General features: G+C 36.7%; 1 protein-coding gene and 1 pseudogene across 10 annotated transcripts in view; both read left to right on the top strand.

The window, feature by feature from the left end:
* The first annotated feature begins 285 nt into the window (after nt 1–285).
* The window catches only part of PTPN13 (protein tyrosine phosphatase non-receptor type 13), a 207050-nt gene continuing 180027 nt past the window's right edge, over nt 286–27308 (top strand). For all 10 annotated transcript variants that reach the window (XM_044224592.1, XM_044224594.1, XM_044224593.1 and 7 more), the window contains exon 1: nt 286–428. The gene's annotated coding sequence lies outside the window, so the exon portion shown is untranslated. The remainder of the gene's footprint in view (nt 429–27308) is intronic.
* LOC122889450 lies at nt 13182–14842 on the top strand (annotated as a pseudogene).

Genomic DNA, 27308 nt, shown 5'->3' with positions numbered 1-27308 from the left:
CCTCGAGACGGTCTCGCTGGCGCGCGGCAGTCCCTCGCTCCCCGGTCCGCCTCAGCCCGCTCGGCAGCTCTCGGAGCCGGCCGCAGGAGTTGAGCCGCCCCGCTGAGGAGAGTCTGGGCGTCGCTCTGGGAGGCTCGCAGAGCCCGGGAGGGCGGACGGGGAACTCCAGCGCTCGGGGGTCAGGCGGTCGGCGGGGGTCGCCGCTGGAGGGGCGTTTCCGAGGCGTGGAGGAGGAGGAGATGCTGCTCCTCTTCTCCCCCTCCCCAGGCTCCTTCTTCAGCTCCTTCGGCCCACGCCCGCAGCGGCTCGGCGGAGAAGAGGTGGTGGCTCTCGACGCCCGAGGCTGCTGCCGGCGGCCCGCCCCGACGCCGCGTCCCCTCAGCCCGCGCCTCGCGCTCCAGTAGCAGCACCGGTCTCCGGACGAGCGGGTAAGGACGAGAGCAACCCTGGGCTCTGGGGTGGACATGCAGAAGTGCAAAACCAAGTACACCACGCTCCCTCTCCTCTCCCAGCTCCTGCTCTGGCCCCTGAAACCAACTCCTCTGCTGCCCTGGTGGGGAAGGAACTTCTCTTTGGTTTTCGCGCTGAGGTGCTGGGTGGGGAAGGATGAGACGGAGTTTCGTAGTGAATTAGGAATTTCACTGTGAATTTCCCCCCGCCTTCTCCGTGGAGGAAGGCCGGATTCTTGGGAAGGAAACCCCAGAGGGGGAGTAAGAGATTGCGAGGTAGCAGGGAGTGACATCGCCCCATCCTGCTAGCACAGCTCTGCGCTGTGCGTGCTATGGGAAGGGATCCCGGAGTCTGTTTCTAATTTCTGTAAATGACTGTGGACATGCTGTGGTGAGAGGCCGCCCAGAAGAATGTGTATATGTAAGGGCTTAGAGAAGAGGGGGTGGGAAGGGAGGAAGAGGGGCAGAGGGAGAGACGCTGCCTGATGCAAGCTCTTTTATTGCTTTTCTTCTCGGTGCCTGGGGTAAGTCCCCCACCCCCACCCCCACCCCCACCCCGCCTTTGCTCATTGCTGGATTCGAAGTACAGAAAGCTGGAAAGCTAAACCTTGCTAAAGTCGAGTAAGTTCTCACCAAGTTTAATTGCCCGATGTTGTGAATATATTGGAGAAGGGGGCATGGGGAGAAATATTACAACTAAAATAGATTTGTAGCCATACAGTTTTCATGGGTCTTCCACATATGTGACTGACACCTCCACACACTTCCAACTAATCTCTTCGACAGCCTTGTGTCATGTTCGTTTAATTGCATCTTTGAAACAACAAACGCGGTGACTTCATAGGGAGCTGCCTGGAGCTGAGTTTACCTCTCAGAAAATGGGGCAATCGGGTTTGTTTTCAAGGCGGAGACCTAAACAAAATGTAGGACAACTAATCTGCGGGATGAAGGGCACTGGTAACTAATGAGCAGGACTTAAAAATCTACGTCTGTAGAGTTTTGCTAAGGATTGGAAAATAGAGAAAAGTCGCTGTATTTTGGAAACAAGGGTTGGTATTCTCCCAAATTCGTGATGACTGGGTTAGCAGGATCAAAGTGAAAACTTGCATCATGCTTACTGCTTGCCTGTGGTGGTGCTTTGATAAACATTATTTCTCCTTTTAATATCATTAGTATTTTTTATTAAGTCTGTGCTTGTATTGGTTCACTGATTGCATACACAGGCAAACTAACTGCTGTTAACCAATCCTAAACGTATTCTACTTTTTCATAACAACATTGTGTCCTAACTTTGATGTTCTAGGGCATTTGTGGGAGTATGTGTGGGGGAGAAGGTAGGATGGAAGCTGGAATTAAGGCTAGAAAAATATCTATGGTTACTTATTAAGAAAGGAAAGATTAATTTGTAGTGACTTTCACTTTTATAATTAGAGAATTACGACTTTTGCCATTTTTTTAGGTTTGCCTTTTGAATTTACATTTGTGCCACCAAATGTTTACTGCATGTAAAGCCTACTTAGTTTTTGGAGGCTGATTACTAACATCCAAAAATATTTATATATAACTTTTCGTGTCACAAGTAACACATATACAAACTATTAAAACGAATGCCAATTTAAAGGATGAATTTTGGCACTAAAATAGGGATCAAAAGTTGTAGAACTTACATTGTCTTTTTCTGGAGGCCTGCCTCCAATGCAGGAAGTAAATGTGAGAATTGGCTAATCAGTTGTTTCTGTGTAGATAATAGGTATCATTTTTTAAAAAATGGAGTTTATGTATTGTTTATTATTAAGAAAAAACAGGTCTAATCCTCGTTTTAGTCCACTTTTAATCGGCTAAGGATTGGATGGGGAAACATCATAGCTTTTCTTATATCAACTTAGTTGGTTTTTTTTTCAGGTCCTCAAACATACTGGGGAGAAAAGGGCTAGTGGGGATAAGCTACTGCTGCTGCTTCCTCTTTTTTCACAAGAGTTTGTAATTTTGAGTTATGAAACTTTTTTTGGTAGTATAATTAAATAGTAATAAATACCATTTGAAATTGAAATGAAACACTACCATACCCTAAGCCAGTGCATTTAGGAGTTAATCCTATCAATGTATTCTTATTTTGGAATATGCTTTGGGAGAAGTCTGTGCCATTAATTAGATCATGGACTGAAGATACTCTTTCTAACCTCAGATGTAACTAAATGTAACACCATTGTGTTAATGTCACTTCACAGAGTGGGAGCCTGAAAAAGGAGAAAAGACACTGAGTCTCAGGGTAGAAGGATTAGTCCTGATATGTAGGGTGTGCGGGTTGCTCTGGGTTTACCTTTTTTTTTTTTTCCTCTGAGAAACTTTCTCCCTTAAATTGAAGATTAAAAGGGGTTGAACAACTCAGGAACTGAATTTTTAATAGATGGCTTTTAATGAGTAAATTAATGTAAGACTTTCATGGCCTAGGTTAAAATAAAAGTTCTATGCTCAGTGTAAATATACCATATCAAAACTGTGGTCTATAACATGCTCTGTGGGGAGTTCCAATAATCCTTTAAGTGGAGGGGGTAAAATTAAAAACTCTTTAAAACCCCTATCTTATCCCTGTTTAGTGTCAGGCAGCTAGCTGTGAATAAGCATCTTGTTCTATCCTGTCCGAAGAATGTGTGACTCTACCAAATAGGTTATGAGGCAGTAGGAGACCAAAGGTTTAAGTTCTTAGGATAAAAGGCAGCTACTCCTAAATGGTCTGGTGTAGAGGCTGGTGTAGATTTGAACCACAGACAAACCTGTTTTTCCCAGGGTTTGCTATCAGATACCTGGATAATGCGGGAACCCAGACTGGTTAAAGTACCTGTTTTAGTGTGTTTGCCTTATATCCTTATATCCTGTGTTTGCCTTATATTCCACCACTGAATCCTCCTTTTTCTTTCTTCCTCTTTTCCTTTTTGTTGTTTGATTCCAGTGTGAAATTTTACTGAAATAAACTTCCCCAGAGAGAATCCTTCTACTGTGGAGTGTGGACTTTACTGTTTGACAAACATATGTCCAATCCTAGAGAATATCTTTAAATCTACTTTCCACATCGTTAAGCAAATTAGTAATATCTACCTCCCAAGTTAGGTTGAGGATGAAATAAAATATACATGAAAGTGGCAAAGGCAAGTTGACACTCAGTATTTCAGTTATTTCCTTCGTTTCTAATCTCTTTTACATAATTGAATACTATTCACTGATAAAAATTTATGATTGTATAACCCAAGTCACTTCTGAATGTTTAGAATGTGTAGCTCATATTTAACCCTCAGGTGTTTTGACATAAATTTGGGTTGTCAAAGGCCCTCTTTGCCTACCAGCAAAGAAATGTCTTAAGTTGCATACTGCATCTATGCCTAATAAACATTTTCTCATTTTCTTTCTAGTTTAGTAGTACTCAACTCTGGCTGCATGTTAGAATCACCAGGGTAGCTTTAAAATTTTTTTGTGCCCAGGACCCAACCCAAACCAATTAAACCAAAGGTGGAGGGATGAGACCCAGGCATCCATATTTTTGGAAGCCGCCTAAGAAAATTACAACTTGGAGCCAACTTGTAAACCAATATTCTAGTCCTCTCTAGAAAATGAGTATAGAAAATTTGTCCCCACAAATGCAGCATCATTTTTATGTTGTGTCATAGTCCTTTTCTCTTCATACGTCACAAGAATTTAAAAAAAATAAAAAAACTGTCTCAGAAACACCTAGGTATATGCCCATGTACAAGACTTTTACTATTTGAATCAGAACTTAAGGTACAAATATTTCTCCCTACTTCTTTAGTGCTGCACTGTCCAATGTTACAGTCCCAGATACATGTGGAAAATTTTACATTAATTTAATTAAACGCAATTTAAGATTCAAGTTTTCGTTCCCACTAACCATATTTGAGGTGCTCAGTAGCCACTTGTGGCTTGTAACTGCTCTATCAGACAGCTCAGATATGGGAAATTTCTATAATCACAAAATTCTGTATTACCTGAAGGTTTTTTTTTTTAATTTTAGTTTTCTATTGTAGCATAGTTGATACACTACCCAGAGGTTTTGAAATTTATATTCCATTTTCTTGTCATCTGAAGTATGTGTATTCATCTCCTTCAGATTTATAATTTAAAATATAATATTACTTTTTATACTTTTTTTCTAATGCAGAGGAATACCACTTATTTGATGCTTATATTACATCCTTTCTCAATCTGCTATACTTAGTTATAAGGTTTTCCTTTTCAAAGTTAACTGAAAGGTGGAACTTCAATGTACTTGTGTGTATTATTGGCATGGGTATGCCCTAAATCTTACCAGTGACTTCATTGCCCTCATGTACTCCAGCAGTTTCAAGTTGGGAAACAGAGAAAGTCATCATTTCAATTCAAGTGTTGGAATTTGATTCTAGGTTTTTCTATCTGGTTAAGCTGTTTTTGTTTTTTGTTTGTTTTCCTATAGAAACGCTTAGTTGTCACATGTTATGATCAAATTTTCCAACAGAAAGCCATCATATTAGTTTTAAGGTAAACATACAGATGTATGGGAGAATTTATTTTTTCCTACAAAGGAAAGCATCCCCTTCAACAAAAAATGAGGTTCCTAAACAATTTGAAGTGGTTGGAAGCTAACACTGTGTCAATGAATTTTATTGGTGTTTACCACTTGTTAACTACTGATGTACAGCTTAGAAGAAACTATACACCATGTGTGCAGCCCATCTCATTTGTATACCACCCCCTGCAAGCCCCTAAAATATCAGTTTTCTTTATTGGTTTAGGATGCTCTGAGTAGAAATGGAAACAAATTATTTTCAACTGAAAGTATTCTTTTTTTTTTTTTCTATTGATGGATGGTACATTTCCTTTTACATAAACACATGCTTTTTTTTTTTTTTTTTTTTTAAACCTATTCAGATCACACAAGTTGCCTCCAGGACAAGGAGAGCTATTTTGTTGGAAGGATGCCTGATGGAATGTTTTGTATACAATATTGTTTTCATGTTTTGATGCTTTTCCACTTAGCTCTAATGTAGTCTGTGAGGGAAAAATGAAACTTTCTTGTAGAATAACTTAATGTTAGAATGATTATATAACTTGAGAATGTGGTAGAAATATTCAAAGTTGGTGTTTTCCATTTGTTTCTTCTTGGAGTTTTTTGAAAAAGAGATAGAGCCTGGGAAGTTTTTAAAATTAGGGAACCCTTTTAAGAAATTTAGTTTCTCCCAGCACTACTAAGTATTACTTAACACACTTTTTCTAGAAAAGTATCATTTTAAAATAAACATTTAAACTATTAAGAGATGATTGATCATTTTAAGTCTTAGTGTAGTCCGATATCTCTTCTGGAGAACATAATACAATTCAGTTTTGAAGTAAAAAATCAGTACTTTGATACAGGAATTTCCCTCATTGAAAGGTTTTGATTTATTCCCTCCTCAGTATCTTTCATATTCTTGACTTATGCTGAGATGTAATTTTATGGAGTTATTTGAACATAGTATAATTCATCCTTCTCGTATCTATACTTAGTTTAAGGTATAAGTGTCAGGCAGTCTATCAAATATAACATATCTCAATTTTTTAAGTATTATGTGAAAATCTGCCAAAGCTATAATAGCTGTACTTCATGAAAGCTAGAATAAGTGTTGTAAAACAAAAAACAAAATGCTAATAATTAAAATATATGTATCTCTCTCTCTATATATATAGTAGAATAGAAACTTTAGTTCAGAAATGATCAATTATCAAAACTAAAATAGGTAAAACTAAATTGTAGATATGTATCATTCAGTTCACTTCAATCAGAACTTCAAAATTCTAGCACTGCTTTGAGGTGTATACAAATGAATAGCAAAACGGAACTATGTTATTACATAGTACCCAGCAATATTGTTACTTTAGTTATAATTCAAGCTAACATACCCTCCAACATTCATATGATACAATCCTTACAATGAAAAATCTAGACTATATTCTCCATTATTAAAGTTTAATAGGAATTTCCTTTAATCTTTAAATGAAAGAAAATGTTCTAATGTGGTCACAGAATATATCATACTCATAGTGTAAATGAAGACCATCCTGAGTCATTTTTTAAGTATACATCTAAGTCTTAGTGTTTATGTTAGTACATCAAGACTTCTGACTTCAAAGGAATTTTACGATTGTATTGAGATACTAAGATTTAATTGAAAAATGAGTGATACTGTTCTTCCACCTAAATGGATACTAAAGAATCACTGTTGATGAGCCAAGCTAGCTAAGTGTTTTTATAATAGTTGTATTGATGAATCGGGACCAATCTGACCACATTCTGATGTCCAGCTCCTTTTTTAGTTGTTCTTTATTCAGTAAATATACACTGAATCCCTTTTCTCTGCCAGACCCTCCGCAAGGCACAGAAAGGACACATTTCTAAGGCAGCAGATAAGTGGAATAATCTATGACCACAGAGCTTTAATTACTTGAATTCATGTCAACTAAGTCCATCTATTGACAGGATATACTGACATAGAACAGCTGTGAAGATTAAATTAAACAACATGTAAAACTGTCTTGTAAAACTTTATGAACATGTACCTATCTGAGTATATATGAATTGTTTTTAGATGCAGCTGTGCATGGTGTTGACCACACCTGCTTGATTTAGAGAGACAGAATAGCATGGTATTTAGAGCATAGACAATGGAGCTGGTCTTCTTGGGTTTTGATTTCTGAGTATGCTTTAGCTTGTGCAAGTTTCTTAACCTCAGTGTACTTTAATTTCCTCATCTGCAAAATGAAGATAATGATCAAGCCTCTCATAGGACTTTTTAAAAAATATTTTATTTATTTATTTGACAGAGATCACAAGTAGGCAGGCAGGGTGGGGTGGGGTAGCAGGCTCCCTGCTGAGCAGAGAACCAGATGTGGGGCTCGATCCCAGGACCCTGGGATCATGACCTGAACTGAAGGCAGAAGCTTAACCCACTGAGCCACCGAGGTGCCCCAGAATTTTTTTTTTTTTTAAGTTTTTATTTATATGAGAGAGAGAGAGCGCGCACCAGAGTGGGGAGGGTTGGAGAGAGAAGCAGACTCCCCACTGAGCAGGGAGCCCTATGAAGGACTTGATCCTGGGATTCCAGGATCATGATCTGAGCCAAGGCAGTTGCTCAACCAAATGAGCCACCCAGGTGCCCCTTTTTGTGGATTTTTTAAAAAATTTTATTTATTTATTTTAAGATCTTATTTATTTATTTGACAGACAGAGATCACAAGTAGGCAGAGAGGCAGGCAGAGAGAGAGAGAGAGAGGAAGCAGGCTCCCCACTGATCAGAAAGCTTGATGCGGGGCTCATTCCCAGGACCCTGAGATCATGACCTGAGCCTAATGCAGATGCTTTAACCCACTGAGCCACCCAGGTGCCCCTTTATGGAATTTTTAAAGGACCAAATGAGTTAATATACATAAGCACTTCAAGTAGTGCCTAATGCAAACTAAGTATTTAATAAATACTACCTGTTATTATTTTTGGTATACTCTGATTTATAACAGTTTTGTTTGTTTTTTTTTTTTAAACACAGGTAAATGTAATATATGAACTTTAATGTACTTTTTTGTTTCAGTTTATGGCACTACTTTGTTCCTTGGGTTACATGTTTCTTTCACTTAATCTGCACTTACTGATATATGTGATTTTTATACACTTAGTGTGACTTGCAAAAATAAATGTCATTCTCTTCACAGTACTCATTTTTAGAATATTACATCTCCTGTTTTGGAGTTACTTTTGAAACATATAACATGTTTTTTTTAATCTCCTTTTTGGCAGTATACCTTGGAAAGTAGGTTTGATTCAATTAAAGATGTGTTATTGTTTTAGAAAGGTGAGTATTTTAAGAGGAATTAAACATTAAACTTAAATTAAAATGAAAAATGCTTATAAAGTAAAAGGAATGATTTTTAAAATATGACTCTCAATGTAATTTTAAAAAAGAGCCCCAGAAATTTTTCTGATATTATGTTTGAGGACAAACATATGTATCCTTCTAAAGTATCTATTTTGAAATACAACACTCTCAGGTATATAAATTCTAGTATATTTAAATACATGTTTATAATATATGTTAAAATACATGTTCATAATCTCACAAACACACAGAGCTATTACCCAATATTTGTAAATCTTAGGTTGCTGTATTCCTGGCAGTGTTGTATAGCATAAAAACTAAAATTGTTTAGAATATATGTTTGGGCACACTTCCTAACTAAACCTCATTAATAATGAATAAACCTCATTAATCTCCCAGATTTTATTTATATATATATAATTTTTCATTTATTTGTCAGTAACTACAGAAATCATAGTACATCTCCTAACATCTCTCATAATAGGAGTGCTGATTTGAGAAATGCTGCCTGGGATATTCTTTGTGCTTGCCCTATCCAAGACTAATGCAATGAATTGTTGGTTCCACTTTTTCCAATTAGAAATTGCTAGTACAAGAGACCTAAATACAGTGTACAAGGTTCAATGGCCTAAAGAAGCTAGGGTTATATTTTTCTTTTCTTTTATTAACATATAGTGTATTATTAGCCCCAAAGGTACAGGTCTGTGAATCGCCAGGTTTACACACTTTACAACACTCACCTTAGCACATACCCTCCCCAATGTTCATACCACCCTCTCCCTACCCCACTCCCTCCCGCAACCCTCAGTTTGTTTTGTGAGATTAAGAGTCTTTTATGGTTAGCTCCCTCCTGATCCCATCTTGTTTCATTTATTCTTTTCCTACCCCCAAATCCCCCATGTTGCTTCTCGACTTCCTCATATCAGGGAGATCACGTGATAGTTGTCTTTCTCCAATTCACTTATTTCGCTAAGCCTAATACCCTCTAGTTCCATCCACGTCATCACAAATGGCAAGATGTCATTTCTTTCGATATCTGCATAGTATTCCATTGTATATATATACCACATCTTCTTAATCCATTCATCTGTTGATGGACCTCTAGGTTCTTTCCATAGTTTGGCTATTGTGGACATTGCTGCTATAAACATTCAGGTGCATGTGCCCTTTCAGATCACTACATTTGTATCTTTAGGGTTAATACCCAGTAGTGCAATTGCTGGGTCATTGGGTACCTCTATTTTCAACTTTATGAGGAATTTCCATGCTGTTTTCCAGAGTGGTTGCACCAGCTTGCATTCCCACTAACAGTGTAGGAGGGTTTAGGTATATATTTTTCTCTAATATATCATAAAATCCAAGCACAATACTCCAGAGCAAGTATGACAGTTTCAAGACTGGTAGTGAACTCAGACCTCTTCTTTTCTACCTCCTTGATGCATGGCTTTCCTCCTCAAGATGGCCTGTGGTCACAAAATGACTGCCAGCATTCTGTTCAAAATATGTTGTCTTTACAGGCAGGCAGAATATGGAAGAAATGGGAAAAATGGCAAAACAGGGTGTACCTTTCAGATAAATCTGATCCTTTCAAAAAGTTTTCTTGAAAGACTTACCTAGTGACTTCTATTTATACCGGCCTTCCCTACTTGCTATGGAAGCTAGGAATTCTAGTTTCTTGCTGACTATCCCAAAACTAATCAAGGAGAATAGATATTGGGGATTCATTTATTGTTTTTGCCAGAGTTCCTAACGTCTGATCTCCATTTGTTTCTAGTTTAGCGGATTTTCACTATAGTATGCATAGATAAATTATAGACCATATGCTAGGTTTTGGGGGGGATGGAAAAGAACTTGGTTTTATTGACTTGCCACTTGATATTTAACACATGATTTGTCTCTTTATCACCCAAATTTCAGCCTCTCTAGTATACATTGTCTTGGTTAGGTCATTTGCTATGCCTTGGTTATCAGTTTGTTTTTTATGTAAATGTTTTATTTATTTTATTTATTATTGCTATTGGTTTTTAAAGATGTATTTATTTATTTTAGATGAGGGGTGGAGCGGGAGATAGAATTTCAAGCAGACGCTGCACTAAGCAAGGAGCCTAATGCACCTTGATCTCATAGCTCGAGATTGCAACCTGAGCCAAAGCCAAGAGTTGGGTATCTAACTGACTGTCCTATCCAGGTGCCCCTATGTAAGATCTTTTTAGACATGGTAGCTACATATAGGTCATGTTAAGACTAAAATGGTTGACATTTTAAAGGAAATAAAGTGAGGAAATCTGCCATATCCCTTTGAATATGTGAAAAATATGGAAATTGGTAGAAAAAGACATACCGACAGGATTGTTGGACTACAGTTAAATTAGCAACAATTAGAAATGTTTTATAAGTAACATAAATTTATTTTTGTCTTGTATGTCATTTGGTTTTTGTCTAAACCAATTACATGGCTATAAAGTATTTGTGACTCTGTTCAGAACTTTTTTCTGTGTTTTGAGAAATGTTGAAAAATAAAAGGAAATGGTTCCTACCAAAAAACTTAAAACCTAGGTTTAAAAAAATGTGGATAGGAAACCATTAGCTATTAGAAAACAATGAATAAGCACAGTAATAATTTGAACAGTGATGGCCCTAATCTATGTCTGCAGAAAATGAACAGTAAGTATAAGGATTATTGCAGTCAATGACGGTCAAATAAAATAAGAAGCTTAACATAACGAGGAAACCTCACTGAGGCTGAGAGCATTGGGTCAAATGGGAAGTAATTTTTCTCAGTTCTTACTGAGTTTTGTCAGCTATTCATTGAAAGATATTTATCATTTGTTGCTATCTGCCACTTTAACAAGACAAGCTGACAAAGGATCTTGACTCTAAAGTATGTTTGATGTTCAATTGGAAATTCTTTGTACATAAGTTAGTTTGGTTCACTTATTCTGAGATTAGGAATTATATTTAAAGTGAGCTATCTAAACTATAAATTCAGAAAGGGTGTTTAAAATAAAAATCACATCCTGTTGTTTAATGTTCTGCCTTTGTAAGGTTATTTATTTGCCACTAATGTGACTTTCCTGTCAGCTTTTATACTTAATTATTATGATTATAGTTATCTGTAGGATTCAAAACTTAAAAATAATTGGGGATGTTGTCTGCAAATTGCTTTTGCTACAAAATTTTTTTAATCCTCTTAGAAGTTAGCATTATACTTGGCAGACAGCAAATCCTAAAAAGTTTGTAATAAGCCTTTCTTTCCATTTGTAATTTAGATAAATACTTTATGTGCTATAGCAAATGTGATGTAGGAAGTATAACTTTAAAATATATTTAGTATTTTACCAACTCAGGACTTGCTTTATTCTTTATTTCTAAAACAATATAATGCTAAACCTCTAGGCTATTTACACATAGTTGATTGCCTAAGTCACTTAGTTGATTGTTAAGTAATAACAAAATTCTGTATAGGACTCTCAAAATATGTCTCAGCTGGCCAAGTGGGCTAAAGGATTAATAAAGTGTACATAAGGGGCATCTGGGTGGCTTGGTGGGTTAAGTAGCTGCCTTTGGCTCAGGTCATGATCTGAGGATCTTGGAATCAGGAGTCTCCTTCTCCCTTGGCCATCCCCTCCCCACCACCACCTTAGCTTGTGCTCTCTGGTCCTTTCTATCTCTCTGTCAAATAAAAAAATAAAATCTTAAAAAAGTAATAAAGTGTACCTGATGGTAGCTGGTGCACTTTCCTTTTCTACTGCTTTAAAATTACCAAATAGCTATAAGGAAAAAAAAAAAAAACAGGAGAATTAATGTTACTCTAGCTTATAAATTACTCCGAATTCACTTAGCATTCTTTTAAATATATTTGACCTTTAATCATGTGGGAAAAAAAGACTTAATTTATTCTGTTGGAAGAGAAATAATTTTTTTTTAAGATTTTATTTATTTGAGAGAGAGGGAGAGAGAGATAGTGAGAGAAAAAGCACAAGCAGAGGGGCAAGGGAGAAGGAGACTCCTCCTGGCTGAGCCAGGAGCCCAACACCGGGCTCTATCCCAGGACTCTGAAATCATGACCCAAGCCCAAGGCAGAGTCTTAACCAACTGAGCCACCCAGGCATCCCAAGAAGAGAAATTGTTTCAATGATGGAATTCATTTCTTACGATTCCATTAAAACTATTATTTAATCTTTAAAAAATGAGGGATCTTACAGAGATTTTCTTTTTTTTTTTTTAAGATTTTATTTATTTATTTTGAGAGGGAGAAAGAGAATGAAAGAGAGAGTGTGAGAGGGGAGAGATCAGAGGGAGAAGCAGACTCCCTGCTGAGCAGGGAGCCCAATATGGGACTCGATCCTGGTACTCCAGGATCATTACCTGAGCCAAAGGCAGTTACTCAACCAACTGAGCCTCCCAGGCGCCAGAGCTTTTCATATCTCTATATTTTGACAATTAGCTTTTTAGACTGAATAATATTTTAAAAACTATGTAATATATCAGTTTGTAAATATTTATCTGTGCCATCATAATCTGTAGATTAAGCCGATAATTTATACACAGACCACACATATTTATGATGTCTTTGAGACGACCAAAACATTGAATATTGGAAACTAAGTGATATGATGCTGTTTGTGTATTTACTATGTGCTAGACACTATTTTAAGAATTGGACACATAGAGGAGATTAGGTGGAAGAGGTAGCTACGGAGGCGGCGGTGGTAGCGGCGGCGGCGGCTCGGACTGCAGCGCATAAAGGGGCCGCCGCCCGGTGATGCGGTGACGGCTGCGGCAGGCTCAGGAGCCAAGTGGGCCTCGGCCCTCAGTCCGTCCTGCCGGACCTGCGCTCCCGAACTCCCCATCTTCTCCGGCCGACCCGCGATCACCGAGGAGGCCTCGCGCCCCCTCGCCCCTTCCCCGTCCCTCCCCTGTCCCTGTCCCCGCCCGGGGGCCGCCGCCACCCGCCTCCCACGATGGCTCTGAAGAGAATCCACAAGGAATTGAATGACCTGGCACGGGACCCCCCCAGCACAGTGTTCAGCAGGTCCTGTTGGAGAAGATATGTTCCACTGGCAAGCTACAATAATGGGGCCAAATGACAGTCCCTATCAGGGTGGAGTATTTTTTTTGACAATTCATTTCCCAACAGATTACCCCTTCAAGCCACCTAAGGCTGCATTTACAACCAGAATTTATCATCCAAATATTAACAGTAATGGCAGCATTTGTCTGGATATTCTCCGGTCACAGTGGTCTCCAGCACTAACTATTTCTTTTTTTTTTTTTTTTTAAAGATTTTATTTATTTATTTGACAGAGAGAAATCACAAGTAGATGGAGAGGCAGGCAGAGAGAGAGGGAAGCAGGCTCCCCTGCTGAGCAGAGAGCCCGATGCGGGACTCGATCCCAGGACCCTGAGATCATGACCTGAGCCGAAGGCAGCGGCTTAACCCACTGAGCCACCCAGGCGCCCCAGCACTAACTATTTAAAAAGTACTCTTGTCCATCTGTTCTCTGTTGTGTGATCCCAATCCAGATGACCCTTTAGTGCCTGAGATTGCTCGGATCTACAAAACAGATAGAGAAAAGTACAACAGAATAGCCCGGGAATGGACTCAGAAGTATGCGATGTAATTAAAGAAATTATTGGATAACCTCTACAAATAAAGATAGGGGAACTCTGAAAGAGAAAGTCCTTTTGATTTCCATTTGACTGCTTTCTATGAGCCCACGCCTCATCTTCCCCTGTGCACATGTTTACCTGATACAGCAGTGCTGCGTGTTGTACATACTTGGAACAACAAACTAGAAATACTGTACTTCTGTACCAACATTGCCTCCTAGCAGAGAAGTGTGTGTGTGACAAGCCAGTTCTCCAGGCGTAACCTAGGTGTGAGACTAAAAGTTTTCCTTACTGACTTAAATTTGGATAATGGCTAGGTGAGGGGTGGTGGGTATGGTGTGTGCTTGGATGGGGAAGAAAAGCTCCACTGACCTGTAGGAGATTGTTTTTAAATGGAATCCGTTTAAACTCAGAACAGTTATGAAAAGCAAGGTGAAGAACACGAAGCTGTTTCTGTATTCATGTTTTTGGAAGGACCTACGTCTTAGGTGAAAGTTATGACCAACCAGATTAATCTCTACCCACATCCTGTATTTTAAGGACTAAGTTTAACTGGTCAACATTTAAATGGATTGGAGCTATTAGTACATAAAGTGTGATGGGCTTTGGTCCCACATCTTTTGTATCTCCCCACCCTTCAACCCTTGTCCTTTCAGCCCCTTTCTCTCTTCCACATTCTTTGGTTTGTATGTGGTTTCTCAGTTAATACATAGCTAATAGCTCTTATTTTTCTTATGTTTTTAACTGCTTAGGTCTATCTGGATGTAAGGGTGAAAATTCATTTGATGGAAATACTTGTGTATATTTAAAGACCCAATTGCTCCTCTGGAGCTTGTACGTTCAAGAATGATTAATCTGTGTAATAAACTGATTACTACAGTCATTACATATTAAAAAAAAAAGAATTGGACACATAGAATATTATTTATTTTTACAACAATCCTGTACAGTGGATGCTATTATCTTAAATTATAGATGAGAAAACTAAGGCTTAGGAGACTTAATGAGTGGTCATAGGTCACACAACTTGCTAGTAGGTTGTGGAGCCGGGATTTTGAATCTGTTTGACTCCAAAGTTAATGATACATAGCTTCTTGTGTGAGTAATATCTTTTAAAATGAACAGTATCAAAGAGAGGGAAGAAATTACCTCAGTTTGCATAGAAAATGTGGAAAAGAACTCCATAATCTAGGCTGGAATCTAAGTTTTTTAAATTGTTCACGAGCTTTTCAAAAGTCGTTCTTGGAATGGTAGTGTATATTCCTTTCAGCTTTTTTTCCCTCAAGGTCTCCTCCTAACCTGTGGTCTTCTTAGCAGTCAAGTTTCTATAAACTGTTGAGTAAAATAAAGATAATAAAGTACCCTTTTGAAAATCTTTAAAAAACGTTTAAATGCTCATCACTGCATTATTCATAATGGTGTAAAATTGGAAACAATATAGTAGCTGACAGGAGGAATGAATTATTCTAAATCCTTACAATGGAATTTTGTGATCCTCAAAAATTTAGGTTTAAAGAGGTTGTTTTTTTATAATATGGAAATATGTTAAATAGAAAAAAGGTAAAACTTAGTAAAGCATGATTATAACCATAGTTTTTATTTTGTTTTATTTTTTATAAAAACTTTAATTTTTTTCTTACATAATTTAATTGGATAATATGCATTGTTCATTAAATGAAAGCAGAGAAGTTAGTCTTATATATTTAAAATTATTAAAAATTGTCTTAAAGTGTATTTAACATAATAAATCTTTAAAGAATCTAAAATAAAATATCTTTTTTTGGAGATAGATATGGTTTTAATTTATTTTTATGTTTTTTAAAGTTTTTATTTAAATTCCAGTTAGTGGGGCACCTGGGTGGCTCAGTGGGCTAAAGGCTCTGCGTTCGGCTCAGGTCATGATCTCAGGGTCCTGGGATCGAGTCCCGTATTGGGCTCTCTGCTCAGCGGGGAGCCTGCTTCCCCTCTCTATCTGCCTGCATCTTGCCTACTTGTGATCTCTGACTGCCAAATAAATAAATAAAATCTTAAATAAATAAATAAATTCCAGTTAGTTAACATATAGTGTTGTATTAGTTTCAGAGGTATAATACAGTGATTCAACACTTCCATACAACACCTGGTGCTCATCACAAGTACCCTCCTTAATCCCCATCACCCATTCAGTCCATCCTTTACCCACCTCCACCCTGGTAGCCATGAGTTTGTTCTCTATAATTAAGAGTCTGTTTCTTGGTTTGCCTCTCTCTTTTCCCATCCACTTGGTTTTGGTTTTGGTTTTGGTTTGTTTTGTTGTTGTTGTTATTATTACTTAAATTCCACATATGAATGAAATAATATTCTGTTTGTCTTTCTCTGACTTAATTCACTTAGCATCATACTCTCTAGCTCCATCTATGTTGTTGCAGATGACAAGAGTTCATTCTTTTTTTACAGCTGAATAATATTCCTGAGTATGTGTGTATTGCACATATTCTTTATTCATTCATCAGTCGGTGGACTCTTGGGCAGTTTCCAGAATTTGTCTATTGTAGATAATGCTGCTAATAAACATCAGAGGGCATGTATCCCTTTGAATTAGTATTTTTGTATTCTTTGGGTAAATACAAACAGGAAAACTTTAATTTTAGAAAAGACCAGAAAGAAACAAAAATGTTCTAAATGGTGTTATGTAAGGGGAAGAGTAGATTTTGGAGAGTTCATGACATACAGAATTTTTCTGTTGAGAAACATTATATTTTACCTGATTTTTTTTTTTTTTTTTTTAAATATAGAGGAGGCTTTCTTATAATGCATCGAATTCTCTTAGCCAGTGATTTAGACGACTAGAAGATGTACTTTGAGGCTGGGTTATTGTTTTACAAGAATGTTTAGATAATAATGATAATACACACATTTATAAAGTGTACTGTTTAATGTAGTAAATATTTAATTCTCAAAGCAGCCTTAAGGTAGATACTACTGTTATCTTCATTTTTACAGGTAAAGAAGCCGAGGTAGAGATTTTCCCAAAGTATTACAGACAGTTAAGTGGGAGAACCAACATTGTGAATCTCGTCAGTCTGGTCCCTTAAGCCTGTTTACATTTTAATAGTGAGAATCATTTATTAACTTTTAGCTCAGGGTTAGAAGTAATGATCTTATTGAGGTATTGTAATTAAGAATACTTTGACCCACTCTCCATTCCATTCTTAGTTCATTTAAAAATTGTCCTTTGGTTTGGTTGACAGCTGTTATTTACAGAGCCCCAAACTGTTGGTGACTGTTAACAAAGTTTCTTTTCTTCTCCTTTGAATCAGCTCTTTCAGTAGCCCTGCCCTGCATGCTTTGTATGTGTTGCTGTAAAAAGTATCTGATAGGAGAACTCCAAAAGTTTCTAGGTTTTAGTTTATCATGTGGTTTTAAAATTCATTCACAACATAGCTGGTTGGCACTCACTTTTATTTAGAGAAGTGGAATTTGTATCCTAACATTTTTTGAGACAGAAATTCACTTATTAACCCTCTCCTTAACTGCCTTCACATTTTTTTTCTTTCTACTTTTTTTTTTTTGCACTTAAGAGTTGTATACTGTTCTCATGCAAATAGTTTCAGTGATCATGTAGTTCTTTTGTTAAGTAAATAGTTTTGTTGCCCTATGAAGGAGATGTGTTGTACAGGCTTTAATTTAATTATAGCACATAAAGACTACTTTTTTATTTTTTAGAATAGGTAATACATATATAGTGTACAAGACTGGAAGGTACAGCAATTGGAAAGTAAGTCATCTTTCTATTCGTATCTCCAGGTCCCTTCCTTGGATTGCTCTTCTGTATCTTTCATTTTCAGTAATGTCTCCAAAGCCAGGAGGAAACAGTAAAGAATGATGAGCCATACTGATGCTTTAGTCTTCCTTAATGTGAAACATGTACCATTTTTTTTTTAAAGATTTTATTTATTTATTTGGCAGAGAGAGATCACAAGCAGGCAGAGAGGCAGGCAGAGAGAGAGGGAAGGAAGCAGGCTCCCGGCTAAGCAGAGAGCCCGATGCGGGGCTCGATTCCAGGACCCTGGGATCATGACCTGAGCCGAAGGCAGCGGCTTAACCCACTGAGCCACCCAGGCGCCCCACATGTACCATTTTAATATGCTAAAAATTTATTTGATTTTGAAGAGAATTTTTACAAATAAAGTTTTAATTTTTAATATAATAGTACACTTAATTTTTCTGCTTTTCTTTTTTACTGTTAGTCGAACATTTCTCATACTTTTGACGTGTTAATCCCATTCTTTTATTAGTAATTAAAAATCTGTTTTAGTAAAAGCAAACTTGAATGTCTTATCAGTAATAGCACAGTTTTAAGTTGAAATTTTTCTTTTAACTGAGGTTGACAAATATTGGGTACAGCTGAAGTTGGATCATTTTACAGTTGGAAGGGGAACTTGGACCCTTATTTCAGTTCTCTTATAAAGCACTGAGGTGCAAAGAAACCCCCCCCAAAAAAGAAATTTTTGATATACAGAAATTTGATATATAGCACCTTTTTTTAAAAAATGCTTGCTTTTCTAGTTTTCTTGGTTGAAGTGAATACTGAAAATTAAATACAGAGTTACTCTTACTGTATACCTAAAGTTCACGTTTTTCCTGTTTAAATAAAGTGCATTATGAGAAAAAGTGTGCCAGAGAACAATTTTCTAATAACATTGTTTTAACTCTTTGTAATTATGTTTCTTTTTATGTGTACTTTTTGAAACATAGGCAGAAGATAGGTTGTGGCTTCCAAATGTGAGCTGTGAGCTGTATCTGAATTACCTGTGAATTAGTTAAAAATAAACATTTTGGGTTACCTCCTACACCACCAGGAATCTACAGTTTAAAACGTGCCTCAGGTGCAGCTTTCCTACGATTGGTAGGAAATAAGTACTCTTTTCAATGTTATCTTTCTGAAAATCCCATCTCCTCTTACCGGAAAAAAAAAAAAAAAGATATAGTGATGCTTTTATATGTTTGTTTTCTAAGTTAAAAAAAAAATGGGTACATTTGTTGGGATATTGTCATACATACTCTCAATCAGGTGTCACTAGCTTAAATACCTAAAATGCTGAGAGGGCCAGGGGTGGTTCAGTGATGGGGAAAACAGTAGTGAATGATGGACACTGACACTGTAGTGAACTAAAAGCCTGACTCTAACTAAAGGTGACATCTGCTACCTGCCTTGTGTGCTACCATCTGTCTTTCCCCAATATTTTTATATGAAATCTCTCCAATTCATGAAATCTTCCAGTTTATTAATATTGGCCGCCAAATAACACTTTTGTAAAACATGGTGTGGCCTTTACTCCATAGGCCATATACAACATGTCTGCAGACCAAATAAAGCCCATGGGCTACAGGTATAAAAATCTATGCTATGGAAATCATCTTGACTATCTTACACTTGCAAGAACTTGCCATGTTTTATTTTCATATTTATTAAGGAATAATCGTGCTTCCAGCTATCTGCTTTGCCTAATATTTCACCCTAGCATATTAGTTAAGTAAACACTGGATTTTTGTGTAGGAAGAAAGAAAAGACTATTTTCTAAAATAAATAAAAGACAAAGTCTGCTGTGTAAATGTATCAGATTTTTGGTTTCTGTGATTTTTCTTAGAAAGTTTTATTTTCAATCCCTTCTCAAGTTCTGCTATTCTTCCTTTTTCCTGCCTCCACATTCAGTATCTCCTTGCTCCTCCCATGAATGTTCTTTTCATTTGCAAAAGTTATAAAAGAAGAAAAATCCTTCTTATAGAAACTCTGTAGAATGAAAATCACTTTGTGACTTACTTAGCTGCACAAACTTCTAGACATTCTTCCCCATAGCATTAAAATTCCTTAGCCTTAGTACTGTTTCTTTGAAATGTGCTTTTTAAACAGAAGAATGACTGCCTTTAAGGCAGTTAGTGAAAAGACCCACACAGAAACAATCTAAAGAGTCAGCCTTCATAACCGTGTAAGATTTGACCCCAATCCATCAGGGATGATTGAACTGAGATGCCATTTACAATGGTTCAGTACAGGGAAATAAACATAATAAGCTAGTGAAACTTAGACTTCTAGTCAAGAAGGAATAACAGGGATAAGATTTACCCTCCAGCCCATGACAAACAAAAAATGGACAAAATTTGTGAAACAAAAAATTTTTAAGACACCAGACATCAAATGATGATATCCCTGAGACATGGAAATAAGGTGAGCCTTGTGGTTGCTCAGCTTACTACCTTACTACCCCAGAGGGTTTCTGGGCTGTGGTGCAAGATACATTAAGCCAGGTTAGAGCATGGTAGACTCCCTGGATTCAGTAGATGTTGCTGAAAAGTTTAGGAAAACTGAGGCAAGTAGAGTTAACAGAACAGAGTAATAGAGAGGGAAAACAGCACAGAGAGAGAACCTCAAAGACCTGCAGAGGGTTCCCTTCAAGTATTCAGTAGAGTACTCGACAAGTACAGGTATGGAACACTTCCTGAGTGGAGAAGAACCACACAAAAGAATTAGAGGAAACAGTACTTGTCAGCAGGGCCAAAAATAGTCCCTGTTCCCACAAACCAGGCTTGAAAACCTCAAGATTCATGGGACAGTAGGTGGAGTACACACAACAACCTACCTGTTCCAGGAGCAAGGAATAATTAATTAGACCAGGACTGAGCATTGCTCTGGGCCAGTTTAACAAATCTTAAAAGCTAGACCCAAAAGTATGAAACTTCCAAGTTTTCAAATAATTTAACTTCATTCCTAAGCAAACGCAAAAATATTTATTAACATACTCAGCATCCAGTGAAAAAATTCGAGGCATGCAATGAAGCGGGAAAATAAGACCCATAATGAGAAGAAAAATCATTTAAACTGAGTCCAAACTGATACAGAGGTTAGAATCAACAGATAAGTATATATTTTATAATAGTTGTAACTGTAAACCGTATGTACAAAAGTTAACTAGGAACACAATGAACTTCTAAAGATGGAGACTATGATGTCAGATGAAAAATAGATGAGATGGGATTAGTGGCAGATTAAACTTTGCAGAAGGAAGCATTTGTAAAGTGGAAGACAAACCACTATAAATGATCCAAAATGAAACACACAAAAAAAGGGAAATAATTTTAAAATGAACAGAACATGTTTGAGTTGTAGGGTAATTTCAAGTGACCTAATATACATGAAATTTGAGTCCCTAAAGGAGAAGAGAAAGAAGGCCTGATGGAAAAAATAATCTAATAATGGCTGAAAGTTTTCCAACTATGATGAAAGCTGTAAACAGATTCAGAATCTCCATAAACCCCAGCATGAAGATTACACCAAGGCACTTCATATTCAAACTGTTCAAAATCTGTGATAAAGAGAAAATCTTAAATGTAGTCAAAGAAAAAAAAAGACATCCACAGGAAGAACAAAAAAAGGATGGCAGTATATTTCTAGCCAGAAATGATGCAAATAAGAATATAGTACAGCAATATCTTTACTGAAAGAAACTGTCAGCCTAGATCTCTACCTAATGAAATCTTTCAAAATTGATGTGAAATAAAGGCTTTTTCAGAGATACAATAGCTGAACGAATTCATTACCAACCTGCACTATAAGAAATGAAATCCTTTAGGCAGAAGGGAAGTGATACTAAATGGATCTACATAGTGAAATGAAGAACACTGGAAATGCAAACTACCTTGGTAATAGATGCCCTGTTTTTCTTATTATTTAAATATCTTTAAAAAGTAATTGCTGAAAGTCTGAGACAAGTAGATTGATAAGCCTACTCCTGATAAGCTTACTTTTAAAAATCCCAAAATGAAATAAAGAAATAATAATGGATGACATTTGACCACTTACTATGGGCAAGGAGTTTTGCCTATATTGTTTGATTTAATCTGTCTAGCAGCCCTGTCATCAAGTACCATTACTGTTTTCCTATTACAGATGAAGAAAGTAAGCTCTAGGAAGGCAAAATAACTTTCTGAGATTATAGAATAGTACATGAAGGAGCTGGGACTTACACTCTGTCCGACTCTAACTACAGCTTAGGTTCTTTGCCATTTTTCTACAGTGCCTTTCAAGGGAAGGAGGAAAGAGTACAGAATAGGTGATTATAGGGCAAAGAGACGAAGTAAAGAGTTAAGGAGGTTGAAATAAAAGAGGAGTTAGCAGACAGCTTGGCAGATGTCATTAATTCCTCACATGTATCAGATTATTTCTAGTGGAATGGTCAAGGCCATCCAAGTTGGCACTTTTAACTCTTAATATTTTTTTAGATAAAAAATTTATACAGATGTGAGAGTCAATGAGTCAAAGTCTCTATTTCTAGCTTTATGTAGTTCAAAATATGCCCTCTGGAGTTAGGGAAGGAGGAAAAAAACCATGTTTCCGTCTGTCCCAGGGAAGTGATGAACCTCTGTTGTCAGGGAACCAGCCTTTGAATTCCTTCAGCCAGGTTTCACTAAACATTTAGACTACAGACCTAAGTAATTTAATAATCTTTCTCTTTCATTTTTAAAAACAGCTGCAACATTTATGACTTTACTTAGAAGATCAGATAAATGGAAGAAAAAGTTTAAATTTGGGTAATCTGACTTGTACTAATAATAATGTTGAAGTCACATAGGAATGGTTTTAAAAATACCTATGAATAAAGATTGGTACTTTTTAATGTGCTTATATTTTCTTATGTGCAATAATAATATCTTTTTTAAAGTAATATTATAAAATTATAAATATAAAAATAATATCTTTTTTAAAAAAGATAATTGACTTTAAACAAAAATAACAATGTAGTATGGGGGTTATAAATGAAATGCATGGCAATAACACAAGTTGGGAGAAGAATACTGGAAATCTACAAAGTAGATTCTTATATAAGTTTGATCTAATGTTACTTGAAGTAGACTGTAGATAAGTTAAAGGTGTACACTATAAACCCTTTAGCAGTGACTAAAATAACAACAAAAAATAGTTAACAGCTAAAAGCCAACAAAAGAGATAAAATGATATTATAAAAAAATAGTAATCCAAAAAGGGGGGGGCAGATGAGGCAAATAAAAAAATAACAAAATGATAAAACCTACCTCTCTCAATAATCACATTTAATATAAATTATTCAAAGCCCCCAATTAAATAGCAGAGCTTGTCAGATTGGATTAAAAAGTCAAGACCCAATTATATGTAAGAAAATATGTAGTATGTCAACTAAACCAACTGAAAGAAAACTAGATGTATTAATAAGGACAAAGTTGATCTGAGGACAAAGAATTTTACCCGGGTAAAAAGAATACTGTTTCATAATGACAGTGAGTTCAGTATATCAAGAAGATGTAGCAGGTCTAAACACTTATGCACCTAATATCAGAACTTCAAAATACACGAAGCAAAAACAGAACTGTGAGTAGAAATTGAAACATCCATAATTAGAGTTGGAGATTTCAATATGTTTCTCTCAATACCTGACAGGATAATTAGGAAATCAATACAGTATAATACTTGAACATCACAATCAACTAACATGACCTAAATAACACTTATAAAACACTTCACCCAACAATGGCAGAATATACATTTTCTTACACTGCACACAGTATATTCACCAAGTTAGTTCATATCCTTGACCATAGAAGAAGGTTTTTTTTGTTTTGTTTTGTTTTGTTTTTTAAGATTTTATTTATTTATATGAGAGAGAGCAGAAGTGGGGGTGTGGCAGAGAGAGGGAGAAGCAGACTACCCGCTGGCTGGGAGTCCGAATCAGGGGCTTGATCCCAGGACCCTGGGATCATGACCTGAATTGAAGGCAGATGCTTAACTGACCGAGCGCCCCTATAAAAGGAGTTTTAATGCATTTAAATGTATTCAAGTTGTACAAAGCATCTATGGAAAATCCTCAAGTATTTGAAAACTAAATAACACTTCTAAAGAACCCATGGTTCCAAGAGGAAATGAGAAAGTATGTTGTTCTGGATAAAAATGACAACATAATATGTCAAAATGGTGGGTTGTAAACTCCTACAAGCAAGACTTAGGGGAAATTTATAGCACTAAACACCAATAGTAGGAAAAGTCTCAAACCAGCCTTCACTTAGAAAAAGGAACAAAGTAGTAACTAGAAGAAAGAATAAAGATCAGAGGAGAAATCAAACAGAAAACAAGCAAACAAAATTAATGAAACCTGAAATTGCTTGTTTGAGGAGAACTAGTACATGTATAAACTTCTAGCCAGACTGATCAGGAAAAAGAGAAGACTCTAATTACCGGTGTCAGAAATAAAAGAGGTGACCTATCCTGACAGTTTCTGCACTTATTAAAAGAATCATAAAGGAATATCATCAATGATTTTTGCCAATAAATTCAGTAACTTAGATGAAATGGACAAAGCTTTGAATAATCTACTGAAATATAGGCACTCTCCAACTTTAGTTATTACTATTTGAAGAAATGCCATGAAATGAAAAGTTTTCCAACTATGCTTCTTTTATTTTCTTGCTTTTCTGGAGAAATTAATCTAAAATTTTAAATATACAAAGAGTAATGTCTGTAAGTAATCCTATTTTACTTTTAGATGATCAGTTTTTTAGTAAGTTTGGAAAAGTTATAAGGATTATTTCCATTGCAAATGCTAAGATGTCTTATTTTTGAAATGTTAAACATAAATGTCTGGAGGTAGGAAGTTCATAGGCTTATTCAGCAGCTCAATCATGCATTTCACAAGGTTCATAGCTTGCACTTGCTTGCCTTTTTCCCCCCTACTCATTTTTTGAATATTTTCTCCAATTCTTAAGGGTTATCCTCTAGTAGTTGCTATAAATATGGCTGCTACGGTTCCAAATATTGCCTTTGGACACCCAACTGGCTTGTGTTTTGGGGGCCCCAAGACCAAGTCAGGTTCCATGATTTGGTAGGAGAACTCATAGGACTCAGCACAAAAGATTGGCTGCAACAAAAGGATACTAAACAAAATCAACAAAGGGAAAAGTCAGTGGGGTGAAGGCCAAGGGTAACCAGGAGCATACTTGGGAGAGCCATCTCCCAGTGGAGTCACACAGGATGTGCTTAATTCCCTCAGCAACAAGCTGTTACAACACATGTTAAATATTGCCTACCAGGGAAACTCATTAGACAGTGCTCATATTTTTATTGGGGGCTAGTCAGGTAGATTCCCTGGGCCTAACATGTACAAAATTCCAGACTCCCGGAAGGAAAGCACGTATTTAGTATAAACCACATTGTTTGCACAGTTAAGACAGTGAGGTACTCCTCTGTGGGAATGGTGGGAACCCTCTCAAAATCTAAGTTCCCAGACCCCAGCCAAAGGCCAACTTCGTCAATAGCCTGCTGTGTTAACTCTTTTTCTGCATAGCTAGACAAAGAATAAAGACGTTTTCTCTCATGTGTCTTTTTATTAGGATGAAAGTCTTTCCTAGTTTCCCTCTCACTAGATTGTGTTTCAGTACCGTTAGCTAGATTGGGTTGCTCCCTATATCCTAACTGAGGGAGTCTGGGAAGTATCCAGCATTTCCAGCCCCTGTAGTGGAAGACAGATTCTGCCAAGAAAAAAGAAGAGTGGCTGGGGAGAATGTCTGTTAGGAACTGAATGTTTTTTTAAATTTGTAATTGTCAGTTCTAGTATTTTTAAGGGTAAGGTACTAAGAGGTACATGACTAAGAAAGTAAATACAAGACTATTTACTTTTAGTATGAAACATCATAGCAGCAAATTTTCAGCTATGCAAAGTAGTCTTTGTTATACTCTAATATATAAGACGGATTTGTAGACATTGTTTAAGGTGAAACTTTTATCAATAAGCTGAACCGGAAAACAAAATTCTTCATTACTCCCATGTATAAACAAAACAAAGTAACCCCACTCTAAATTAATCTTTAAGTTGACTCATTAGTTTAAAGGAAATTTTCTGTATTATAATGCAAATTTATTTTCATTTAAGAGTTTTTGTCATGATTAATTTTCCAAAATGATGAGATACATTCTTCAAGAAGAATCACCTTATTTGTCATAAGAATTTTCATCATTTCTCATGAAGTCATTAACTTTAGTTTGATGTTTAAGTATTTCCTTTGCCTTTGCCAAAGTAGTTTTGTCATGGCCAATTAGTCAATACCAGTCAAAAATCAGTTGGGGGGTGCCTGGGTGACTCAGTGGGTTAAAGCCTCTGCCTTCGGCTCAGGTCACGGTCTCAGGGTCCTGGGATCGAGCCCCGCATCGGGCTCTCTGCTCAGCAGGGAACCTGCTTCTTCCTCTCTCTCTGCCTGCCTCTCTGACTACTTGTAATCTCTATCAAATAAATAAAATCTTTTAAAAAAATAGTTGGAATTATCAGATAAATTTAATCATTTTGGGTTTTTACAATCAAAAGCCATCAGAATTCATTTCCTGATATGAAAGTTGCTCTGTGTTGGCCATGCGTTTAAACAGAAAGTTCTGTAATAGAGAAGGTGAAACTTGCTTATGCAAAAATGTCAGTACTGAGGGGTTTGAAGTGGCGGGGGTGGGGTGGGAGGTTGGGGTACCAGGTGGTGGGTATTATAGAGGGCACGGCTTGCATGGAGCACTGGGTGTGGTGAAAAAATAATGAATACTGTTTTTCTGGAAAAAAAAATGTCAGTACTAAATGAATGGTGCCAATTACAGTATTGCTGATTTTGGAAGTACCTCGAATACTAGATTGCTAAGATGGAGATTTAGGTTTAAGAATGTTGAAATGCCCTTCATAAAAGAACAGACTTTTAAAATTATGCTTGGTTTTTGAATGAAGACAAAACCTGGTAGGAATACAAAATTCCCCTGATTACCTAAGATGTAATTACTAATGGAAGTAAGAGGTTGTCATCCACGTTCTGATTATTCACTAACAAGTTTGAATCTGCTACTGAACTGCATGTTTAGTATTAACACATATTTTAGTACACAATTTGTTTTAGCTGTTTTTTAAGATCTTAAGAATTAATTGACCTATTAGTTGTTGATTTTAAGACTGACTCTCTTATGGTCTACTGCCTGATCTAAGGACCTCTATTTTGTTGTCTAAGTGAAATTTTAGAAAAAAAGCATTTGCTGTTGAATTGATTTTATTTTTTTAACCAAATATTTTTATTTATTTATCTTTAAAAGATTTTATGTATTTATTTGAGAGAGAGTGAGAGAGCGTGAGTAGGGTAAGGAACAGAGGGAGAAGCAGACTTCGCACTGGACAGGGAGCCCAGTGTAGGACTTGATCCCAGGACTCTGGGATCGTGACCTGAACCGACTGCAAAGGCTTAACCAACTGAGTCACCCAAGCGCCCTGTTCTTAACCAAATATATTTAAATGACTGACTGACTCTCTATTAACACTGATGCGAAAATAAC

Source organism: Neovison vison, chromosome 11 (assembly GCF_020171115.1).
Source record: "Neovison vison isolate M4711 chromosome 11, ASM_NN_V1, whole genome shotgun sequence".
In the NCBI taxonomy this organism is placed as follows: Eukaryota; Metazoa; Chordata; class Mammalia; order Carnivora; family Mustelidae; genus Neogale; species Neogale vison.
This window is presented reverse-complemented; position numbering and strand designations above follow the sequence as displayed.